Raw genomic sequence first — 26,445 nt, forward strand, 5'->3', positions numbered from 1 at the left:
CAAATGCGAATGATTAGCCTGACTATAGGAACAATCAGGGTTTAACAGTCAGTCCACTAGTATGTACACTTACCGAAGGTGTGTCAGGAAGAAGATAGTTACAAGAAAGTCTGTGAGTACATTGACTGAATTAAGAGAGCAACATTCCTAACATTTGTATGAATTGCTTATGACCACACTTTGCCTGCAATCTAAGGAAGTACAGTACTAATTGAAACATATATCAACAACAAGATAAATCATATAGCAGTTTTGTAAAAGAGTCATAGATAAAGAACTGATGTTTAGAAAATAAAAAAAATTGCTGCAGTGTTGCTAATTTTTATTTTATATTGTGTGAGGAAAGGTTAGCTTACCTGTTGCCAGTATCATGGCTGTCCACACATCTAATTGAAAATCACACTGGACAACTTTCAGAACTTGGTGCTGTTGCACCTGCAATGTCAATTGATGATATGTGACATCTTGAGTTTATGTAACCTATTTTTTTCTTTGCAGTTTATGTATACATCTGTGGCAAATACTGATAATAATCTCAAATATGTGTTGTGAATGCCCTGGTGTCATGGGGTTCAAATCCCAAGAGTGTGCAGTTTGTGTAAACATACTGATGTTTAAGGAGCAAATGTTAATGTTGCAAGACAACTAAGTTGGGGAAACATCAGAACTGTATATTTTTAGCTACTTGTTTCATAATGTTTCATCTATTTAAGTATATATTTTTTCTTTTCTCTTCATTGTTTGCTCACCATTTGGCACTACTTACTGTTGACTGGCAGCAGTCCACAACAGTCAACAACAGTTCACTTCCTAAGGAAAATGAAATAATTTAATTTTGGATGCCTTCTGCAGTATGAATGAGCCTGGCACTGGGGTGCAGCCATCAGCACTCTGGATAATACTTAGTGAATAATTCCACCTGTCAGCTAGCTATCTCTGTGGCACAAGGTGAAAGTGAAGTGAGCTTAGAGAAAGAAGACAGGTGATGCTGGGTTCAACTCGAGTTAACTGATAACTTTACAGAGGGGGTCTGAACACATATTGTCACACATTTTGTTGTATCATTGTGTTGCTGTCTAAAACTCAAATAGTCTTAGTATTGCTAACAAGTGAGCAGCTGTCTGTCCCCTTTCCCATTATTTGACATTACCTAAAGTCCAGAAAATTTGTACCAGAAATTAAATTAATTACATTAAATGTGGCAAGGAGATGTCAGAAGGATGAATGTGTCACTGTAATGCACTTCTTGCTTTGGTCAATGCTAGATATACCCTTTGAGTGATTTAATTTTCTTTCATTTTTTTCCTAATGTTTTTCTAATAATACCTTTTGCATTTATACTCTGTTCAGCAGTGTACAAACTTGGTTCAGTTCTTAAGGAAAAAATGAAAATTTTAATTTCAGCAGCCTTCTGTAGTGCAAATAAGGCTGGTGCTGGTGTGTGGCCAACAGCACTCTGGGTTGCACTCAGTGAAGAAAATGCACCTGTCAGGTAACTTTCTCTGTGGCATAAGGTGTAAATACAGTGAGCCTAAACAAAGAGGACAGCTGATGCAGACTTCAAATTCAGTTTTCAGATTCATTTGAAAAGGGGGTGAGAATACCATTCATCACCACATTTTGATAAAGAATGTAACAATAAATGGGAATATCATAACTATATTTTTTGCAACAAATGAATCATTTTGCTTGCTAACAAAATCCAATACAGTGTGTAAATTATGTTAAGCATGACAATGATGATATTTAAGTTAGAAATCATATGGATAGGTATGACATGCACAATATCATAAGCATGTGTTTTTGACAGTATGTCTTGTGAAGTATGTATGTAACCTAACCCACCATGTATTATTACTCGGGTTATGCAACTAAATTCATCTGAAATACATTTGCAAACACAAATAATGTCTTTACATAGAAATGTAGCCCCAATTAGTATACCTCTAATTATCATGTTAGAAAGTAACATCTCTTGTGGTACTGGCAGTTAGTAAGTCAAATTTAGCATTTTATTCATTTTTTTTCTTAAAAGTTCAATTCCAATAGCCCAATATGTCACAACTCATACCATTTCTACTCCAACCAACCATGATTATAACAAACACCGTAAAGCATTTCAGTGTTTAACATTGGAAAATATGTCAATTGTTTGAACATCACACATAGCCAAATCCCACTGCCATATTCCACACCTTCTGTGCTTTCTGATGTACTTAGTGGAAATGTGTCTGCCAAGCCATTACTGTACAATTGGCAATGCTGTGTGTCTTTGCACACAATCTGTTACATATCAGATCTGAATCAGGTGACAATTCAGACACATATTTCTGGCATGACTTCAACAGACATAGCTGGCAAATGTAGTAACGGTGTTCCATTTAGAACACAAAGGTGGGGTGTGAGGAGTCCAGGATTTTTGTGGCACTCACTGTGAAGCTCTACAGCCAGAAGCTGCTACAGAGAGATTATACCAGGTCTCAGTACAAGGCTGTGGCTTGGAATAGCTTGGTCACAGTTGTCTCCAGTGCATCTGGCATACCACTCACTGGGGAAGAATGTTGTCATCATTATACTGACATGAAGAGGCACAAATGGGACCTCCTGAGCCAATGGGAGGATGAATTTTAAGACTAGAAACACCCTTATTTGTGTAAATATACTGGCCCATCACCTGTCTATGATATGGCATTAATTAACCAGCCAATGCAGTCATTCATTGTGTTTTCATCTTTTTTCTTTTCTGTTCTGTACTGTATAGCTGCAAAAGAGATAACAGAAAACTTTGAGGCACATCAGGAGAGACTACCTCACTTCAGAGAGGCATGGGTAAGTATGCATCAGGTCTGAAGGCAAGGCAGAGAAGTGTTTGCAGACCATTACTCTATATCATCTAGAACAGGCATACCTTAACTTTTATATCAAGCCTGCATGCTTGCTCCAATAACTCGTGGTTATTTCATTAGGCAATGAGTAGATCAGCTTTATTGTGTGTGGGTTTAATACCCAGAAACAGACATAGATTTTTTTACAGAATAGTATTTATAACACATTCACTGCAACAGTGCAAAGCATTAATTCAATATTTGCATATGCTGCTATTAATTTTGAAAGCATATATATGACATAGCTTTGTAAAATATATGATTCAGCTTATCATATCTTATCACTGTGATTGATTGATTAATTTTATGACACCATTAATGCCTTCCTATCATATTTGGATGTGGCAAAGGTGTATATATTTATTTCTCATATTGGTTTATGTATTGAAATAAAAAAGTAATGTGACATGCCATTGACCTAATTCTCTCTCTCTTTTGTCACCTCCATTTCTATCTCTCTCTTTGGTTATTTAATATATATATATATATATATATATATATATATATATATATATATATATGTGTGTGTGTGTGTGTGTGTGTGTGTGTGTGTGTGTGTGTGTGTGTGTGTGTGTGTGTGTGTGTGTGTCTCTCTCTCTCTCTCTCTCTATATATATATATATATATATATATATATATATATATATATATATATATATATTAATACATTGTTGCTGCAAAAAATGACTATCACCACAGGGAGATAGACTGACCACTGCAGTTTGTCCATCCAATCCTCCACAAGTGGCTGTGGTGGCACTACCTCAGGTTGCATAGACAACCAGCACCTGTCAGCATTGCCTCCACATCTCATACCCTACCTGCTCCACCTGTGTTAGGTAGCTCTGCCCTGGATGATGGTGCAGTGGTGCACTTCAAGAGCTGCCTGGTTTGTGGAGGAAATAACGGAGAGGGGCCTTGGTGCCCCAAAAAGCATTGTTGAAACGGTCTTGCATCATATTGCCAAACTAATGTGACATCTGGCACTGATCCAGGCAACTGATGTTGGACACAGTCATGACAGTTCTGAGGGTGAGGAATAACTTCTCCATATTCTCAAGCTAGATATGGATGCACCTCCGATGTCCCCTACCAATCACCAATCATGGTGTCCCCCAACCTTTTGTGTCCATCACTATTCCTGTCTGCCTGTCTTGTATGTCCTGTATATCTATGCCTTTTACCTAACATACCTTACCCTCTCATTCCTAAGCACCTTCCTGAATATTCCTCTCTCTCCAAAAAAAAAAAAAAAGAAAAATGAGCACCTGTCCTACCAAAAAAAAAAATTATGTCCCATACATAGCTCTCCACTTTGCCTATGCAACATCTTGACATGCCTCATTTGGTCCAGTTGGCTGAACAACACTATTATGTTGTTGTCACCCATCCCTGGTGTTGTGACACTCTAAAGTCATAAAATTATATGTACAATTTTCCATATGTGATGTGAAGACGTTGCTAGCCACGGTGCTCCCCAACACTGTCCTGCACAACCCTGTATGCTTTCCCCTGTGTCCTAACCTCTGCTTGCCCCCCCCCAATTTCACCACTGTCCTATTAACTCCTTTTTCACATGTTTAATCTGGTCAAAAAATAGAATCATACGGAACACACATGGCCAGAAATAGCTAATTCAAAAGCTTTCACTTTTTGTCCTCAGCATTTGCACGGGGATTGGCATTATGCATCAGTGCTGAGTGATGTTGACTAGGGGTTAACATCCTATGGCAAAAGTTGAAGACTTTAATTTCTGCCACACTAGCAATATTTACTTCATGCAAATGTACTGAAATCTACCACTATATGAATACAGAGTAAAGTCAGAATAAAGGCACTACTTTTAAACAGTTACTCTAATATATCTTAGGCTTCTAAATGTAATGAACTAGAAGTTTCTATTTGTTGTGCTGGGGTAATTCTCCTGTTTGTAGACTGATGTGCTTGTGTAATGTCAAGGATTCAATTACAGCTTCATGTCAAATTATTATTTCATGTCATTTAATATTCCTATCATATATTTACCTGCACATGTTTGTATCTCTAGTTACAACATTTAATTGACATAGTATTTAAATATTGCAGCAAGAAAGAATTTGGAAAAAACATTCCATCCCAATAGTGAGACTTAGTAAATTGCCCTTATCTTGCTTATGTCTCAGTCTTGTTTCTACTCTTCTACCCTTTCTTGCTACCTATAGCAATCATTTTATTATACAGTGCATGCCAGATTAATATGGAGGAAACAACAACAAGTAATACACCATAAAATGCACCATAAACAAAACTCTTGGTATTTCCCTCTCCACTTCTCTCTCTTCACCCCTTCTGCTTCAGTAAGTTGTTACAGTCCCTTCAACGGTGTGATTTAAAGTGTGTGACATGGGAGTTTTTTTTGTGGTAGATAATGTTCAGTTCTATAAAAGGATTTTTGTATAGTTTCAATGGTCCTAATCCAGGCATATGTCAAACTGTTATTAACTGTTTTTGTTACACTATTTTATGTGTAGCTGTTGCCTACATATTGTTTTGAGCTACCTTATCCTGATTCTGTCATAATCTACTTGATCTCTGCCTCTTTATTCACTTGTGTATGTCTCATTCTCTCTTCTGTGTTATCAGTCTGATGTTGCAGTTGCAAATATTGCTAGGAAGTTTGCTGCCCAGAAATTCCTGGCTTCGTGACAAGTGCATAAATTGTGAAACATAACACCTTAACATAACATATCTTTGTTTGGCACTGTATCATTTATTATGCTGCTGGTAGTACTGCTCACCTCATGTGATGTGGAAATTGTCAGTACTGTGATGACGGCTGATGTCTACACTCTTACTTACCTCATTGCTTTGTGATGACTGTCCCTACAAACTAGTAAAACTAATGTTGTAAAGCAACATTTCCTATGTGGTAAGTTAAAATAACTCACATCTGTAAAATGCTTTTTATTTTGCATAGTGTCAAGGGTTCAAATCCAGAAATATGTGAAAGTCATAGTTAATTGTTTTATTTATACTATTATCATGTGTGTAAATGTTGCCTATATATCTGAGTAAGTCACCATTATCCTGCTTTTATCTCAATCATGTTTCTACTTTTTAACCCCTGCTTATCCCTATTAGAAGCACTTGATTGTACACAGCATGGCAGTTTACTTATTATGAAAAACAAAACAGTAATGCACCACAAAGATGCTAAAAAATGGCCCAGAAAAATATAACATTATTTGTCTGTCTCTATCCCTTTTTCCATGTCTCTATCTGATCCCACTTGTGTATCACTTTTCACTATTTCATATTTATTATGCTACTAGATGTAATGTACACATTATGGGATTTTACAATTGTCATGAGTGCAATGAAGACTAATATAATCTCCTTTGCTTCAATCTGTTGTCAGCTGTGACATTTGTAAATTTGGATTTCCTTTGTGGTGTGGTTAGATAATAATGAGGTCTGTAGATTTGTTTTCTAATACTGTCAATGTTCAAATCTAGATGTATGCCAAAGTGTTCTTGAATGATTTGTATGGCTTCTTTGCATGTAAGTGTTGGCTACACATTTTATTAACACACCGTTATCCTGCTGCTGTATTAATGTGCTGCTCCCTATTGTGAACACTGTCTTGTACAGCCTTGCCTGCAAAATTATGATGACAAACTGAAGAGTAACATAACACAAATGTATGCAGAAGCCTTATCTCTAAATGTTACCATCTTTCCACCCCTTCTTTGTCATCAAGTAAACATCCTTGATTCAAAAATGTTTCCATAAATCATGTTTCCACCATCAATTGCATGTTCTGTCCATCATGTGTTTCAAAATAAATCTGTATCATACATATAAGGATCAAACAACAGAAACTGTCATGATAAATGTATAAATCATGACACTTGAAACATGACGATAACATGTCTGTTCTGTATTCAATCAGATTCACACATGGTTGTATGTGTATATTGAACATCTGCATGAAGGTGGGTATGGAATGCCATACACTACCACTAATTCCCATTATATGTTCACCACCTCAAGATACTGTATGATTACACATGTGCTAATACTTTGCCATCAACTGTGCAAATGAGCTTGCCAGTGGTACGCTTCATGGGGAGAGTTAAAAAGTAAACAAAATTATGTGAGTAGGTTGTACAACTTCTTTATGTGTTAATGGAATTTTGAAAACAATGTTTCTGTTTTTCAGATTGATGTTTGTTAATGTATGTCTGCACTCCAGCAGTTACACTTGCAACTTTGTTACAATGATGATTATCTTTTTCATACATTATCCATCTATGTTATTCAGATGTGCATTGCCACATATAGGAAAAGCTTGCTTGTATTGTCAATGAACGTTGTGCAAGCATGAGCCACAACAACTGGCAATGACACAGTAAATAGCTAGCATTTGCATGCAGTTATCCCAGTATGAACTGTCATGAATGCTTGCTAGACAATCCACTCTTTTAGAATTGTGATTGACACTGACACCCCATAATGTGAAACAAGTACATGCCACTCACAGTAACACAATGTAGACAAATGATAGTATATAGATGTTGCAGAAAAGTATGTAATTTCATGGGACAGCACTGGCCTATCCACATTCATGCATTTGTCCCAAACATGAGAGGCATAGTAGCTGATGTTCTAAACGGTGAAGTTGTAATACTCATAAATGTGTATTTTCATCTTATTAAAGTCAGACTTCTCCTGTGGCACTTGTGATTCTTACCTTATTCTCTAGGTTGTATAACTAGTAAGGTAGGGGCTTTGAATCTGACAGTAGTGAATGTGTGTGTGTGTGTGTGTGTGTGTGTGTGTGTGTGTGTGTGTGTGTGTGTGTGTGTGTGTGTGTGTGTGGTTCTAATAAGAGGTAAGTAAAGCCTCAACAAACATATTTTCTGCAACACATAGATGAGGTCATCCAGTCAAAACTGTACTTTCCTTCCATAAGAGTCAGACTTCTCCTGTTGCTCTTGCAGCTAATACTGTGTCCTCTAGCTTGTTTAACTAGCTAGGTAAGTGGCTTTAACCTCACAATGGTGAATGTGTGTGTGTGTGTGTGTGTGTGTGTGTGTGTGTGTGTGTGTGTGTGTGTGTGTGTGAGTGTGTGTGCATGTGTGTGTGTGTGTGTGTGTGTGTGTGTGTGTGTGTGTGTGTGTGTGTGTGTGTGTGTGTGTGTGTGTGTGTGTGTGTGTGTGTGTGAGTGTGTGCAGTTATAGTGACAGGTAAGTAAAGCCTGAACAATAGATGTGCACTGTCCACTTCCATTCAGTAGAATAATGTTACTTTGGACATATCTCCCTCTGCATTTTATTCCACTTTTAATACAAACATCTTCTCTGCAACACACTGATGAGGTAATCCTGTCAAAACTCCACTATTCTTCAATAAGAATCAGACTTCTCCTGTGGCAGTTGCAGCTAATATGACATTCTTTGGATGGTTTAACTACATAGGAGGTTTAAATCTCACAGTTGTGAACATGTGTGTGTGGCTTCAATGTCAGGTGTGTATGGGTTCCAGAACAGACATGCTGTATCAAATTCTACTCAGGAGAAGAATTTAAACTGGGGGAGGACTCCTTTATGCAACTTTTATCACAAACAAAGCTCTGATGAGGTCATCCTATCAAAAATGCATTCTCTTACTATAAAAGTTGGACTTCTTCTGTGGCACTTGTGGCTAATACTGTGTCCTCTAGATTGCATAACTACTTAGGTATGGGTTTTGAAGCCAACACTTGTTAACTAGGGTGTCTGTGTTTATTGTCATGTACTATTGGCTCTGTGATAACACCTCTTATCTGAAGTTCCATTTAGGAGAATTATTTTTACTGGCAGAGGTCTACACTGCAAATTTCTATTACCCTCAGGCAATACCCCATTTTGGAACCACAATGGTTAAATCATGCTTTCAAAAATACTACATCACAGTTGTAATATGACTTATCCTGTAATGCTGCCTGTTGACACTGTGCTCACTAAACTGCATAACTGAATAGGAAGGAGATTGACTCCTATATGTGTGTATTTGTTGTGCTGAGTAGAGAATGCTTCTAGTACACATTTTATGTGTAGCTGTACATTGTTACTGTGCTCTTCAACCTCCTTTTTTGAAGAATATCACTGTATTATACAATGGTGATGCCATACACTCAAATGCACGCTGTCAGAATTGTAAATCAGCTTGTCATGTGGTACGTGACATTCAGACAGTGTTCTGTACCTTGTCATTTTAGGTAGTCTGTTGAATATTTGCCATTACTCCTTAGACTCACGTACATCAGTATGACTGTCAATATGCATGTAGGTAACAATGTAGTCATCCAGCTATCTGCTCTGTACCTGTATAGCTGAGGGATTACTATTACAAGAATGCCTGCTCATTTTTCAAACATAAATGCTTTATTGGATAATGCTGATACTATTTGGATGAAATTGGCTTTCCCAACAGAACTTGTAAGTCTTTTCCTGTGGCGTGAAGAAATGAGACAATGTTCTGTATGCTGCTGCCTTAGTAAGGCATGTATTTGAATCTGTGATTATCCACACATTATTCTGTCACAGTGATGACTGCATTATATGTCATGTATGTTAGGGTATGCCTAGCAGAAGGCAATGTTGTGTGAGAAACAGACATATAGCAAGAGTATTTTAAAGAAATCACAGGCACACATATCCCTTGCAGCAATAACATAGTATCAAGCCTTCAAATAACGTATCTTACAAATTTAGAAAGACTTTCACTGTGGCATATTCATTATTCGCAATATCACATAGCTTCTGTAATCACATAGTCAGGTGTTCAAAACTCACGCTGAGTGACTGTAAGCATTGTGTGTCCTTAGACTGTTATGCATGAATGACATTCACAACTGTTATAATATATGCAATTACAGTGGGAGAAGCCTCCCATACCTCTTATCTTATACAAATTGTTTGCAACACAATCATATTGTGTAATGACTAAACATAGGTGGAGTCTCAGAGCTGTGTTAAGATTTCCACTCTGGTGCTTGTGATTCATACATGTCATTAGTCTGTAGGTTTACATACTTTGCTGTTCAACATTTTATGAATGTATTGACATTACACAAACAACACTGCATGAAGTTATTATTCTCAATTTTTTCTTTAAAGGGAAAAAAATAATAAACTCATTTTGTAATTTCCTGACATTGAAACAGTTGTTCTGCAAACATCATCGTGTGAGTGCTCCTGTAGTACATGCATTCAGTAATGACTTGTAGTGCATATATACACAGATAAAGTGTGGTTCAATTCTGGGACAGTGTGTGTATAACACAACAGAAAGAGCGTCCTTAGTCATGAACTATGGATATTGCACTGCTCACAGTTGTGTGAACATTAACATAGTCATCTCCTTGTCATCCTTCTGACATAATATTATTGTACAAATTATTATCAAATGTCCTTTCTTACTTCACACATTCATTTCAGTTATTTGTGACAAGCTCAATTGCTATATCTTGTAGTATGACAGGCAGGGGGTTGAATTTGGTAACATCTGTCTGTCAGATAAGTGTGTCACACACAAGAGTGACTTATGCAGGGAGGCAAAAAATAGATGTGAGAAAACCAAACATGGTAGTCCATGAAAAGAAGACAAAAGTAGCATTTATCATTGAAATTGCAACACCCAGCGATTACAGTGTCTTATGTAAAGAGAGACACAAAGTCATAAAATACCAGGATTTGCAGGCAGAAATGATGGCAACATGGAAGAAGGATGCCCAGACAGTTTCAATAGTAGTAGGAGCAATAGGTGTCATAAAAAGAATTTACAGTCTTACTTAGATATGCTACTGATACACATAAATCTGTATGAATTGCAGAAGGAGTCAGTACTAGACACACAGTGGGTAAGATTAAAGATTAAAACAATACTAATTTCACAAACTTTAATCATACTTTGACTTAGGAATGTGATCCCCTCTTGTCATGTTATTAGAAACCCAAAGGATTTGGAGAAATTAAACTGAGAGTGGCTTATGCAATGAAAATATTTATGGCACAGTCAGACAGCCACATTTTTAAGGCATCACCCTTCAAGGCAGGAATCCATACCCATTACAATAGGAAAGTGTTGTAAGCTCTTCAACTATGCTCATCATGACACACACAGTATGTCTATTTCTGTGGTGTCAGAGGCTGAAATGCAGCTTTATGATATCTGTCCTGGCATGTGTTGGCATCTGGCAGGATACAAATGCTGAATGTGTTCTTGATTATTCACAGCCCTTACTTAATTTCCAATTAATAATCCTCTGCATTGCATATCTTCATCCAATCATTTATGTATTACTATAATTCTTTTCTTCATACTGTAGAGCTTTATAGGACATGACAACAGTGGCAGCTGGTGACTTCAAATCAAAGGGGGGCTGCAGGAGACAGCTGAATGGGTGGGGCAAACATGAAGGAGTGTGGTCAACTAGAAAGGGGTGGGGCTATGCTAAAAACCCCAAAAACTGTGACTTTAATTAAATACACTGCCCTGGGTGCCTAACCGTCATTATGAGATTCCAATCAAGACAAAATGAACTGTAAAAGAAAAAAAATATTTAATTGCATTGGCTACATGACAGCTTACTTAATATCTAGCTGTACATTGTTACTGTGCTCTTCAACCTCCTTTTTTGAAGAATATCACTGTTTTATACAATGGTGATGCCATACACTCAAATGCACGCTGCCAGGTTGTGAGGCATTAAAAAAAAATTACTTTTTAAATACATTACTGGAATGCCAGTCAAAATCAAGTATAAAAAAAACAAGCAGCACTCAACTCAAACCACTTCTCCTTGCACTGCAGTTCTAATTATAATTTATATTCAACTTTATTAAAGTACCAAGTCAGCATTCATCATCATCATCATCAGCCCCCTTTTTCCCATTTTTCTACATGGGGTCTGGGTATTATGTTAACTGTCGCCAACTCTCGATTCAGTGCCACACTCCTGCCTTCTTCAAAACTCATGCCTGACTGTCGCAGATCTTCTTTCACACAATCCATCCACCTCTTTGCTGGACGTCCTCGCTTCCTCTTACCTTCTTCCTGTCTGTCCCAAATGTTCATCGCCAGATTGTCTTCTGCTTTTCTACACTTTTCTCTTCTGTCCCTTGTGAGTCAGACAGAAATTAGAAGAGGTCAATTAAGAACTCACACATAAGCTACAACAGGTCAGCTAAGGGATCACATTCCTAAGTCAAAGTAAGGTTAATCATCTGTGAACTGACGGGGTGAAGCTAGGAACTAAACCTTCTATTTAAGGGGTAAAATAAAACATTTCAGAGCTTTACTGGAAAGGCTCACCCAGATTCTGCTACAGTTTGCTGTGAGGGAAAGGTTAGTTTGCTTTTTATTTGTTGTGTTTTGTATTATGTTATTGCCTTTTTCTATTTTGCATACTGTGATTTGTTTTCTTTACACTGTTTTACTTGCATTCTGCTTTTAACTGCATACTAAAACTTGAAAAGAGACCACAGCTCTGTCTCTTGTGAGTCAGACAGAAATTAGAATAGGTCAATTAAGGAGTCACACATAAGCTACAACAGGTCAGCTAAGGTTAATCATTTGTGTACTGAGGGGGTGGAGCTAGGAACTAAACCTTCTATTTACGGGTAAAAATAAAACATTTCAGAGCTTTACTGGAAAGGTTCACCCAGATTCTGCTACAGTTTGCTGTGAGGGAAAGATTAGTTTGCTTTTATTTGTTGTGTTTTGTATTACTTTACTGCCTTTTTCTGTTTTGTATACTGTGATTTGTTTTCTTTACAATGTGTTTTACTTGAATTCTGCTTTTAACTGCATACTAAAACTTGAAGAGAGACCACAGCTCTGTCTCTTGTCAGTCAGACAGAAATTAGAAGAGGTCAGTTAAGGAGTCACACATAAGTTACAACAGGTCAGCTAAAGTTAATCATCTGTGAACTGAGGGGGTGGAGCTAGTAACTAAACCTTCTATTTAAGGGGTAAAATAAAACATTTCAGAGCTTTACTGGAAAGGCTCACCTAGATTCTGCTACAGTTTGCTGTGAGGGAAAGGTTAGTTTGCTTTTTATTTGTTGTGTTTTGTATTACTTTATTGCCTTTTTCTATTTTGTATACTGTGGTTTGTTTTCTTTGCACTGTGTTTTACTTGCATTCTGCTTTTAACCACATACTAAAACTTGAAAAGAGACCACAGCTCTGTCTCTTGTGAGACAGAAATCAGAAGATGTCAATTAAGGAGTCACACATAATCTACAACAGGTCAGCTAAGGGTAATCACCTGTGAATTGAGGGGGTGGAACTAGAAACTAAACCTTCTATTACTGATAGAACCCACACTGTAAAAGTAGCCAACTCCAAATCCATCGCCAGACAAGTGACAAGTGGAGTACATCAGGGTTCAGTCCTGGGACTGCTCTTGTTTGCCATCTATGTCTCTGAAGTACAGGCCAGCACTAAGAGACTCTGGCTAACAAAGTTCGCAGATGACTGCAAATTGGGAGCCATTACTGAATCCCCAAATGATGTGGATATTCTACAAAAGGGCCTTACAGAAACAGATGCTTGGTGCCAGAGCCATGGGCTCAAGCTCAATGGCAAGAAATGTATAGTTATCCCCTTTGGGAAAAAACATGTACCCGTGAATTACCACATAGGTGGCAGTACACTAAACACCAAAAGTGTGATAAGAGACTTAGGGACACAGGTGGACAGTGGTCTCACCTTCGATAACCACATTGCCACAGCAGTCAGGAAATCCTTCTATGTGGCACACCTTATCACTAAGGGCTTTTGATCCAGAAAAAAGAAGGTCATTGTCCCACTGTACTCATCCCTCCTTAGACCCCATTATAGAATACAATGCCCCGATTGGTATGTATGTCTCAAGACATATGCAACAACTGGAAAGGCCGCAGAAATACCTCACTAAAAGAATCACAGGCCTAAAGCAGATGCCCTATGCTGACCATCTAAAAAAACTCCACCTTTACTCAGTCGCATATTGTCTACTCAGAGGCGATCTCTGCTTAACATACAAGGCCATGTCAAACCCAGAGCTGTTGGACATGCTACACTTAAAGAAATCCCAATCCCTCAGAGACACAGGCTCCAGGGATCTAAACCTTGTCATCACAATGAACAAAACATGCTGGAGGGATAGGTTCCTGATGCAGAGACTCCCCAGACTCTGGAATAGACTGCCCATACATGTCAAGCAGAGTGCCTCTTTGGCCCTCTTCAAAAGGAACCTTGATGATTGGATGGGAGATAGGAAATTCACCCCGGGGATAACATCAGTTGCACTGCTAGACAGGAGTCCAGGGAAGTAAATACTGTGGGAAGAAATAGCTAGGGAATTTTTATGGCTAGGCTTGTATAGGCACTAGAGCCAATAGCCTAGTACCAACATATGAAGCTATGAATCTATGAACACATGCGCTCAAACCACCATAATCTTTTTTCTTTGATCTTTTCTGCAATTGGAGCTACTTTGGCTTCTGCTTTTATGTCTTCATTATTTCGTCTGCCCCACAGTGTCCATCTTATCACTTTTCTCGGGCACTTCATTTCCATCACGTCTAGCTTCTTCAACTGTTCTGCCTTTACTGCCCAGGTTTCTGTACCATACAGTAGTACTGATTACACCGATGTCTTGTACAACTTACTTTTCAGCTTCTTTGGCATTCTTCTGTCATAGACTACACCTGATATTCTATGTCAGTTGGCTGCAGCCCCTCTGATTCTAGCCTTGACCTCTTCATTCTGAATATCCTTCTCCTCAGCTACTCCTCCCAGATACTTGAAGCTGTTTACCTGTTCCACTATCTTCCCTTCTATCTCTAGTCTCATTTTCTTCTGATTTCCCCAATTTGTTGCCATTACCATCATCTTATCTGTGCTTAGTTTTATCCCATGTGCCTTCAGATTTGCATTCAATTCTCCTATCCTTTACTGAAGTTCTAGCTCAGTCTGCCTGTACTGCCACATCATCTGCATGCAGCAGCTTTGTTATTCCATCTCCTCCAACCTGTTTGCTAATATAGTCCATCACCAGTATGAACAGCAGTGGACTCAGAGCTGAATCCTGATATACACCCACTCCCTCTGGGAACCCTTCTGTGAGGCCGAACACTGTTTGTACTTGAGTCATTGGGTCCTTGTACATAGCCTGCACTAATTCTACCAATGTTTCTGGGACTTCAAACCACCCCAGTACTGCCCAGATCAGCTTTCTTGGAACCTTGTCATATGCTTTCTCGAGGTCTAGGAATGCCCATTTGGACTCTCTCCTCATCTCTAGATTATTCCCAAGTATATGTCTCAATGCAAACATCGGGTCAATTGTGCTGGATCCTGATCTGAATCCAAACTGCTCATCTCCCATCTTCCATTCTACTACTCTGCGTATCTGTTTATCAATCACTCTATCCGGAGCTTTCATGCAATGTGATAGGAGTTTGATGCCTCTGTACTGCCTACGGTTGTGGATGTCCCCTTGTTTCTTGTACACTGGCAAGAGTATGCTTATTCTCCAGTCATCTGGGATATACCTTTCTCTCCACACTGCTATTAGTACCCTCAGGAGCCATTTCTCCCCTATCTCATCCCACATCTTTATCATATCTGCTGTGAACTCATCTGAGCCTGCTGCTTTCCCTGACTTCATCTTCCTTAGTGCTGTTCTTACTTCTTCTAGGGTGGGCTCCTCTTCTTCTCTCATTGTAGGCTGTTTCCAGGGCAGTACAGCTTTTGTGGGTTTTTCTTCATTCAGAAGCTGCTGGAAATACTCCTTCCATCTGCCTTTGATGTCCTCTGGGCTGGTGAGCAGGTTGTTGCTGGCATTATGAAGGGTGTCTGACTATCTTCTTCATCTTTCTGTCTTTGCCTTGCAACCTGATATAGTTTCTTTGTACCCCTTACTGAGTCACTTTCCAGGAGTTGGTACAGTGCCTCCAATGCCCAATTCTCTGCTATTGCAACTTCTTTCTTAGCTTCTTTGTTAGCCAACCAGTAGTTCTTCCTAGCCTGGCCAGTCTTTTCTGTTTCCCACTTCTTCCTGCACTCTTTCTTTCTTTTGATGACTTCCTGGACTTCTGCATTCCACCACCAGCTTTCTTTATGTACCCTAGTTCCATACCTGGCTTGGCCACATACCTTTTCTGTAGTCCTAACACATGATGTTTTTAGGTACTGACATTCTTCTTCAACTCCACATATTTCCCCCTCTTCTTGGGGTGCTAGAGCCCTGAGTAATTCCTTGAACTGTTGTACTTTCTCTCCAATCAACTTGCACGTCTTTAGCCTGGTCTCCATTGACGTTAGTGGTCTCTGACCACTGTTTGCAGCTGATTGTGGCAACTACTGGTTTATGCTGTGGGCTGACTGTTTCACTGGGTGACTTTGCAATCATGAATTCTACCCCAGTGCCTTTTCCTTATTGGAGGAAGTCTACCTGAGTTGCATGTTGACTACTCTTGTATGTGATCTTGTGACAGTCTTTCTTTCTGAACCATGTGTTAGCTACTATTAAGCCATTTGCCAGACAGAAGTCTAGAATGGCTTCTCCTTCTTTATTCCTGTTGCCCCACCCATGTGGACCAAGGCAGTCCTCATATCCTATTCTGTCTGTTCCAATATGTGCATTCAAGTCACCCATTATCAACACCAATTCATGTTGTCCTGCTTTATCTAGTAGGTCCTGTAACTGCTGTCTGAATGCAATCTTTTCCTCACTATCACAACCCTGCTTTGGGACATAGGCTGAGATTCTGAATACTGCCCTATCATTACACTGGAATCTGACTGCCGTGAGTCTGTCATTAATTTTGATGATATCCCTTACTGCCTTCTGAAACCTCTCTCTCACCACAATTCCTACACCATTTCTAGTCTACCCTCCACCTGAGTAGAAGACTCTGGATCCCAAGCCAAGTGGCTTTGCTGCACTGCCTTTCCTTTTCAAGGTACAAGGTTCAATCCTGACCTCCGACCAATGCCTGTTTGGAGTTTGCATGTTCTCCCTGTGTCTCGGTGGGGTTTGTCCTAAGTCCAAAAAACATGCTGAGTTTTTCCATTTCAAACTCACCAATGAATGGAGCTGTGGGCAGCAGCACGGATTTCTACATGTTGCCCTATGGGGGAAGAGTTATACAGATCAACCACTTTGGGCATCTACTGTGGTGCACAGTGTCCTCAGGATAGGAGAACACAGATCGCAGACTGCGTGCTGTGGCAGGGCTAGCAACTCGATGGTGTAAAATATGACTCTAGGTGATTCAGTCATGTTGACTAATGTCGCCAAAAATGGGCATGGATAGTTACCGATGATAAGTGGGTTGAGGACCCGGCCTACACTGACCCATGCCAGGTATCCTTAATAATGGTGGGAGGAGTATATGTACCCCTATTGACCAGTGTGTGCCTACCATAAAGCCCAGCAGCCCTGGCTCAATAAGCTACTGGCTGGCCGGTGTCTAGTTGCCCAACCTGGGTTACCTGGGATAGCTCTGTTGAGTGAAAGCTGGATTTAAAACCAACCAATCTGCCAAAAATGAACTGAGAATTACTACTCTTAATGTAGGTTCACTGACAGGATGCAGCTTGGAAGTGGATGACATGATGATACAGAGGAGGCTGGACATTCTATGTAGCCAAGAGATGAGATGGAAGGCCAGTGCAGCAAGGCCAAGCAAAAGTACCAAGTAACATGCTGAAAGTAGCAATCTCTGTGATACCCCCACTTATAAAAATGTTTCTTATCCAAAAAGACCTGCTGCCTGACAACAACTATCTACTTGTTTCATGGGGAAAGCAAGATCAAAGTAAAAAATGAACAGCAACCAAGAAACAAGCTCAAGATAAATTGCTTAAAGGATTACTGCACAGGTTATGGACCACACATGATAGATTGGCATTTTGTTTAGTTTACGGGTAAAGCCTGCAAGGATGGGTGCAAGCCTCCAACAAATGTAATGAGCTTCTGAAAATACTGAAATCCTGTCCTTTATTGCAACTACTGTCATATGCATTTCAATACCTAAGGTTTATAAGCTATCTAGTTATGTAAATATTATCTGCATGGCAACAATAAAAGGCTTTCAGTGTTAGTAATTCTTTAACAGTATGCTTATTAAAGCTTACTTGCATCTTACAGTCTCAGACAAGCTTACCTGATGGTCATTAAAGCATTGCTACTTAAACACAGAGCAACAGGCACTGCAACAATATGCATTTTCTGAATAAGATGAAGCATAAATCAACAGTATAAAATATGACAGAAAACCAGAACATGCTGCAAAATCAAGGACAAATGAAAAGCCATTGTAGTACTTGTGTCTACCTTGGATGGGGGGATACTCTGCACACTTACACTGCATAACTGCTCCTTGCCTTTCTTGGACACATCCAGAGTCAGTATGTGGGGGAGTGGGGTGCAACAAGTATGTCACAATTTGAAATGTCTCTGGCTGATGGTGATGGCCCTGACACATTTGTCATACCTCTCAGCCTCAGAGCAAGAAATCTGGACAAAGCCATAAACAGAAGTGGGAGAAAGGCCCAGAAATAAGGACAATTTTTAAATATTGCTCTTATTAACTTAGAATAGTAGGTCTTGCATTAGTATGAATTTTCTGAAGGGTTTGAAATCTGAAACTCAAATGTCTGTCATTATTTTTTAACTTCAATCTTTAATGATTTGCCACTAATTTGCCAGAAAACCACAATTTTATGAAAACGGACCAAAAATGTGATGCAAAAATATAAAATAGCCACACAATACAGCTGGGAACCTGTCAAAGAAGGGACATGTTTTTAAATATTAGTACTGTTAACTTGAGCAGCTGACAAAATAAGAAAATCTACATGAATTTCTGAAATTAAAAGTAATCTATAACTCTAATCATTGCAATTTTTTATTAATTGTAAACCCTCCACATTTTCTTGCAAATTTGCCATTTTGCAGAGGGATTATTAGGGGGAGAGCAACATTTTGAGCCAAAATTGGGGACAGTTGAGAAGTTTGGCTATGCCTAATTCTATAAAGTGATTTATTTGCATGTACCTCTCAACCTCTTAATGCAGGAAATCTGGACAAGACCACATATATTGGGAGAACATACAAACAGTACTAAAAATTGCTTTTGTATAAACTTAGACAGTTGACAGAACAACAGGTATTGCTTTAGCATGCATTTTTCTGAAGAGTATGAAGTCTGAAACTCAATGTCTGTCATTATTTAGTGACTTCATTCTTAAATGATTTGCCAGAAAACCACACATTTTATGAGGAACAAACCAAAAATAAGAAGCAAAAATATATTAATTTTGCAAAAATCTGGACTGTTAAGAGGTATAGTTCAGCCAGGGCTGTCTGAGTTTGCAGCCCTTCCCCCCCTCACAAAATCATGGTCAAATGGGGCCTCACCCCTGTAGCTATTCCAATGTCCTATTACTTGGCTATTTCACCCCATTTACCATAAACACTGTAATGTGCTTACTGCTTTACTTTTACGATGATTTGGATTTAATTTAAAAGTTTTATTTTACATTTTACAGCACAGACACTAATAGACATCTACTAAACAAAGCAATGCAGTCTCACGATGAAAATAGACTTAGCATTAAAACTTCTTTGCCCTTGAAACTCACATTCATTGAAACAGCACTGAAACGCACATTAAAAAAATACATCTGGCCAGTGGTAGATAAAGATTAACTTTGGGCTGTTTTCAAATCATAGGCCCCTTGCACAGGAAACATACATGTGTTCATTGATACACCTTCCTGACTGTATTAAACTATATTCCTTGTATAATACAGTACAGCTGTTAGACAGCATTTTAAATGTATTGTTTTGAACATTTTTCCAGTAAACAATGAAACAAAATGCATGCACCAATAATAACAAAGCTGCCCAGTTCAAAACATTTCCATCATAAAAGTCTACTCAAACTTTTACAATCCACCAGTATCAGTAAATATGCACAATCTCTTCAGAAGTAAAAGTCATCTAAATAATTCCATATTAAAGAGATTTGTAACTAATGAAGAGATTGCTGCTAGTAAGCAACTTTATATTTCATTGTTTCATCTACAAAGAAAGTGCCTGTTGCCCTTGAGGAATAAATTGCCTATGTTACATTAACAATATGATAAGCTAGTAATATTGCAATAGGGAATGGATGGAAAACTTGGATAACAGGTTCATCATTACTAGGTATCTCAGCCAAAGAGGACATTCTCAGGACTGCAGCATCCACCCCTTTTAAAAGTACAATACAGTACAGATTCAGCAATGCATCTCAATACTGTGGGAGTAGAACCCACAGCCTCCTGCATCAAAAGCAAGTACACTAACTGTTGTGCCATTAACAATGCAAGTAGACTCAGCATAAGCAGCACTAAACTTCTGTTCAGGTTCTCAGCTCCTTGTAAAATACACTCAACACTCAACTGCATCTCTCAACTTTGAAGCACTAGAAATCTAGAAAAAAGCCAAAATGTATAGGGGGGGGGGCAAAAGCCCAGAAACTAGGGACACATTTTAATCATTGCTTGTATAATCTTGGAAAGCTGCTAGAATCAAATGCTGTGTTACCACCATGCATTTCACTACCATGGCTAGAACCCAGGACCCTTTGCACAAAAGTCACAGCAACATATCACTATGCCAAATCAGCTGTTTCTTGAAAGACAGGTAGACTGAAACTTAAATGACTATCATTTAGTGAATTCAGTTCTCACCATAGCTCTCAACCTCTTAGCACAAAAACCTGGACAAAGTCAATAATGGGGGAATACAGCCCCAAAAATAGATACATGTTTCAAATATTGATCTTATAAATAGAAAATTGCTAGAATAAAAGGTTTTGTATTACCATGCACTTTTTAAAGAATATGAAGTCTGAAATTCAAACGCCTGTCATTATTTAGTGAATTCAAAAGCCAGAAAACAACAAATTTCACAAGAGCAAAAATATGAGGCAAAAGTTTCACAAGTCATGGTGGGTAGGGAATTTAAGCTCTTGCTACCTGCTCCCAAGGTACAGGATTTAAGTCTAGCCACCAGGTATATTTCTTGAGTTCTCTCTAGCCACCAGGTATATTTAACTGGGGCATTTCTCACACACACACACACACACACACACACACACACACACACACACACACACACACACACACACCCTACCTGTGTAGGAGTCCCTTTTATTGCAAAATGCTATGCAAAGTTTGTCCATTCATTCACTAAAAGCCTGCGAGACCTAAGTCCTTCCCCTTCCTGTGAGAGCAAGCTGCTACCCAGCCTGCAGACATTTCAGTCTGATCCCCTTCCAGTCTATGCAGTTATAACTGCATAGACTTCTGGGATCTCTGCTGTTGAATGCTGTCTTCCTAATCCTGAATGTCTCACCAGCAGTCCGGATTTTGTGTTCATGCTCCGGACTGGTTCACCAGCAGTCTGGATATCGGGAAATGCCATGAGCACACATGTGTGATGTTCTGGGACACGTGTTTGCTTTTCTTTCTTTTTTACAGGTGGGGGGGGCTGCAGTCCTGCAGTCCAATAGCACGAGTTGCCCTTGCATGAGGGCCTACATAACATGTCTTACTGTATGGCATGGGCCTGTGTTAGGACACTTTTTGTGTGTTTGCATTGTTTACATGCTTCAAACTTTTAAAGGCCAAAAAACAAAACACAATCCAAAAAAACGGCCTCAGTTGCAACGAGAAATAAAAAATTCCAAATAAGCAACTAAGAAGTGCTTAAAAAAAGAGAACTTTAATTTAACAAATAAAAATAAATCAGATACATCCAGTAAATCAAGCGCTTTCGTCTCCAACCATTTGGAGACTTTATCAAGACAGAGCATGCCCCAACTGCTAATAAATTTATGATACAAAGTTAATTACTGAGCCAATCAACATCCAGGGTTCATGAATAATTCATAGTATATGAGAACGAATGCAACTCAATGGCCAGGCTTAAATTAATCTGTTGCAATTACTTGCTTTTTAAGATTAAAAGCTTTAGACAGATGATGCTTTTAAAGAAATGTTCCTGTAATTCTTAATAGTTGAAACATATGCATTATTTTTATGTCTTATATGTATACATTGGTGAATTTTATACTGTATCTGTTATGTATTTATGCATGTATTTATTCATTTATACTATAATATATTGGGGTTATTTAAGGTGTACAACATATAGGAAATGTTGAGTTTTTATTAGATTTTTTAAGAATGTATTTTTTAGTTATGTATTTATATGTATTATAGTGGGTACTATTTAGGATGATTAATGTTTTATGTGTGGTTATTTGACATTATTAGATGTAAATTGTGGGAATAGTCATTGCTCATGAATTATTCATGAACCCTGGATGTTGATTGGTTCAGTAATTAACTTTGTATTATAAATTTACTAGCAGTTGGGGCATGCTCTGTCTTGATAAAGTCTCCAAATGGTTGGAGAGGAAAGCACTTGATTTATTGGATGTATCTGATTTATTTTTATTTGTTAAATTAAAGTTCTCTTTTTTTAAGCACTTCTTAGTTGCTTATTTGGAATTTTTTATCTTTCTTCATCTCGTTGCAACTGAGGTAGTTTTTTGGATTGTTTACATGCTGTTATAGCAGTGTTTTCTTTAATTTCTTGTGAGCATGCCCATCATAATTTAAAAAAGTAGTAGATGCACTCTATTTATGAACAGAGACCTTAAACTACTGAAATATCATCAGACAGATCTGGGATGTCATTTGCCATTTGTGCATTTTGAGTGTTCTTATATTACTGTTTATTATGTACATGAATATGGAACACATGCTTGTCTAATACGTTTTGAGGTAATATACCACTTGTCTATGGTTGCCAAATAACAACAAATGGGAAAACATGTCCCTTTCTCATCTGCATGACACCATAGCTGAAGGGCTCATTTCTTCTTACACATGATGAAGTAGAGGCTATACTAGTATTGTTGGTTATCACACATACATTCCTTGTATATACATGTCGTATTGAATAACTGCAGTATATTGAATGGCGTCTAATGTATCCACTGTCCTTGCTAACTGTTATCTCAACTCAGCATGTTATCAACATTAATATCATATTTACTCCTCCTTGTTAAAATGTTGCTTGTGTTCTTCTCACATCCTTTGTTAAAATCTCCATTTTTAGTTATGTGCATGGGTCATGATTTGTGAACAGGATTAATTATTATTATTATATCAAGAAGGAAGGATTTATGTTTAAAATGTTTCTTTGTTACATAAGCACATTTAACTACGTTATCTGAGTGCAGTTTCTCCTTTTACCCTCCCCCTTTGCTTATATCTGCAGTACTATCATTGCATTCTGTGTACATTCTCCCCATTTAACATCCTCTGCATTATAATTCTTGTCATCAACTTGCCCTTACTTCATATAAGCTGTCTGGGCATGCTTTCATAATAGATTGTGCTTATGCTTTCCTGCACTTTTTCATGGCTGCTGGCACTGCTGTTGGCTATGAAAGGTGCTTATAAATGTGTAAGCACTATGAGCAGCATGCATATTCAATGAGAGCTGCTGCTCATTGTGCCAACACGCTTAAACCATGTAGGATTTGCAATTTATTGTTAATAAATCCCAGGGTAAAAATCTTAGCTATATGAGAAGAAGCTTTAATAACAATTAGTGCTTTTATTATTTTTCACCCCATCCCTCATCATCAAGCTCACATGCGCCTATTGACCCATACTTTCCTCATAATTTCCAATAACAAATGATACAAAGAAAAGGAAGTGAGAGCTGGACATGCAGAGTGCAGTGAGCAATGTCAGTTTATGTTGCATTTCACTTCTATGGTTTCATTTGCTCAGCCATCTCTGTGCCTGCTGGCAGTGTCCTCCATTCCGAACAATTCTACCTATGAACCATTTTTTCTTTGCGTGAATTTAAATTGAGAATTTTTATTTTTTTTATCCCAATGTTCTCCAAGATATACTGAAATCTAGCTGTTTAATGCTGATTGTTTCCTGTAGGTACATCCTTCTAAATGTTTTGTAGCCACATACTAGGTCTGTACTTGGTCTCTTTTATGTCATTGAAAATGTACATGTGCTGATAAGCCTTTCAATGAATGACAGAATTCGTAAAACATTGATCTTTTTTGTATGCCTCCTTTGGATTTGTTCTATGTACTTAATATGCCGGGTGACCAAATGGAACCACCACGTTCTAGTTTAGCTCTTAATAAAATAATAAATTCTGTCATGAGAGCCTTCACATTATAGGAGGTAACATATCTCAATAAATGTCAATACATCCTTGCAACTTTTGCCAACGTGGCTAGCAAAATTGAAGTTGTTAAACAGTATAACAATGTAGCAGTGCCATTTACACTTTATAATGACATATTAATTCTTTTTTTTTTTTTTGCATTTTTATGGAGAGGTCATTTTCTGCTTTGTTTGGATAATTCTGCATTGCTGCAATGACAGTTTTTGAGACCTAATTGGGTTTACTACCTTAATATCCCCTGCATGGTTTTCCACAACTGAATATAAAAACACTTTGGACTGAGTACTTGAGCCCTGTGATATTCCTCTTACCATGTACTGACTAGGCCCATTTTCTGAATTGTCTCTAAGCTACCAAGTTCATTTGTAAGCTGCTCCTATACACAGTCAACAAAGAAGTTGATCACACCCCAGTTTCCTTCTTTAAATAATTTTATGATGATTCACACTGTCAAATGACTTGCTATAATCATTGCATAACAACATCCACTTGCTTCATATTGTTTACTTTTAAATTATCTGTTAGTGAAGGTAAGCAGGGCTGTTAAACTAGAATAGCTTGCTTTTAACATATACTTGTGTTTTCCTTAGTTGTTTGCTTTAGTGTTATGGGCACTTTTCAAAAACTTATCCAAGGCGGCAATAATTTTTGCGGTTACTTAAGTCAGTCTTTCTTTTGAAAATAATACTGTATGATGCAACTGATTTTTATTCATCAGAAATTATAGTGTACTTTGGTAGGATGTCAGAGTGCATCCAAGCTTCTTAAACCTTGTTGTAACTGATTAGCTCCAGCCTATCCCAGAGCACTGCTTGGCATTAACTCTGACATACATTTTTGCCATAAAGCTGCTGTTATCTCTGATGACTATTGACTGGATTGTGATAGCTTACTATTCTATAGTTTTGCTTCTAAATGTTGTGGAGAAATGTTTTATAAAGCAATTAAATATTTTACTATTTTAAGCAAGTATGCCAGTGGCGGTGGTGCAGCGGTAGGGTTGTAACCTCACAACAAGAGGTTCTCCCATTTGATTCTCGGCTGTAGCGCCTTCTGTGTGGAGTTTGCATGTCCTCCCCATGGTCAAGTGGCATTTGAAAGACATGCGTAAATGGGCATGCCTTCATTGAAGGTTGGGTGTCGGGCTGACACCTCAGCACCATAAAAATCTACTGCCAATCATTAGCAGACCGGAGTTCCACTGTGGCGACCCCTAACCGGGAAAAGCCGAAAGAAGAACAACTATTTTAAGCAAGCAAATTTTCTTTCACTGTTAAAAATCCAGCTAACAACTTGACAAAAAAAACCACATCACTGATCACAAATGCCTGAAACCACAATATGGTGAAAGACTGAACTGTAAGCATTTTTGCAGAGCAGTACACTTTGTCTCTTCCATAGTGTGCATTCTACCAATCTTCTCAGATACTTCATCTCCATCACTTCTAGCTTCCTCAACTGGTCTGCCTTCAATGCCCAGGTCTCTGTATCATACAGCAGCACTGGTCACACCACTGTTTTGTACACCTTACTTTTCAGCTTCTTTGGCATTCTTCTGTCACACACTAGCCCTGACACTCTGTGCCAGTTGGTTGCAGCCCCTCTGCTTCTAGCTTTGACCTCCTCATTTAGACTTCCCTTTTCTTCAACTACCCCTCTCAGATACTTGAAGCTGTTAACCTGTTCCATTATTTTACCTTCTAGCTTAATTATCAGCTTCTTCTGATTTCCCCCATTTGCTGTCATTACAACTGTCTTATCTTTTTACAGTTTCACCTAGTGTGCCTTCAGTTTTGCATGCCATTCCCCAGTCATTTGCTGAAGTGCTTGTTAAGAGTCTGATTGTAATGCCACATCATCTCTATACAGCAGCTTTGTTGATCTGTCCCTTCCAACCTGTTTGGTGATGTAATCCATTACTAGTATGAAAAGCAGTAGGCTCAGAGCTGAACCTAGATGCACACCCACTGCCACTGGGAACCCCTCTGTGAGTCCAAACACTTTTTGAACTGAACTAAAGACCATAGGATGATAGGAGGTTACAAGGCTAATGGCCCCAGGGCCCTTACAAGCCTAGCCAAGTTCAAACCGTGTTCCCAAGGGTGTCTGGTTTAAGCAGACACTAAAATCAGCACCTGATTACCCCTGTTCAAGAGGGACACAGGTGGAACAAACAGGGTGAATTTCTGGTTACCCATCCAGTTGTCCAAATTATGCTTAAATAGGACCAATGAGGGGCTTTACTTAACATGA

Source organism: Protopterus annectens, chromosome 13.part0 (genome assembly GCF_019279795.1).
Source record: "Protopterus annectens isolate FY-2018-M chromosome 13.part0, PAN1.0, whole genome shotgun sequence".
In the NCBI taxonomy this organism is placed as follows: Eukaryota; Metazoa; Chordata; order Ceratodontiformes; family Protopteridae; genus Protopterus; species Protopterus annectens.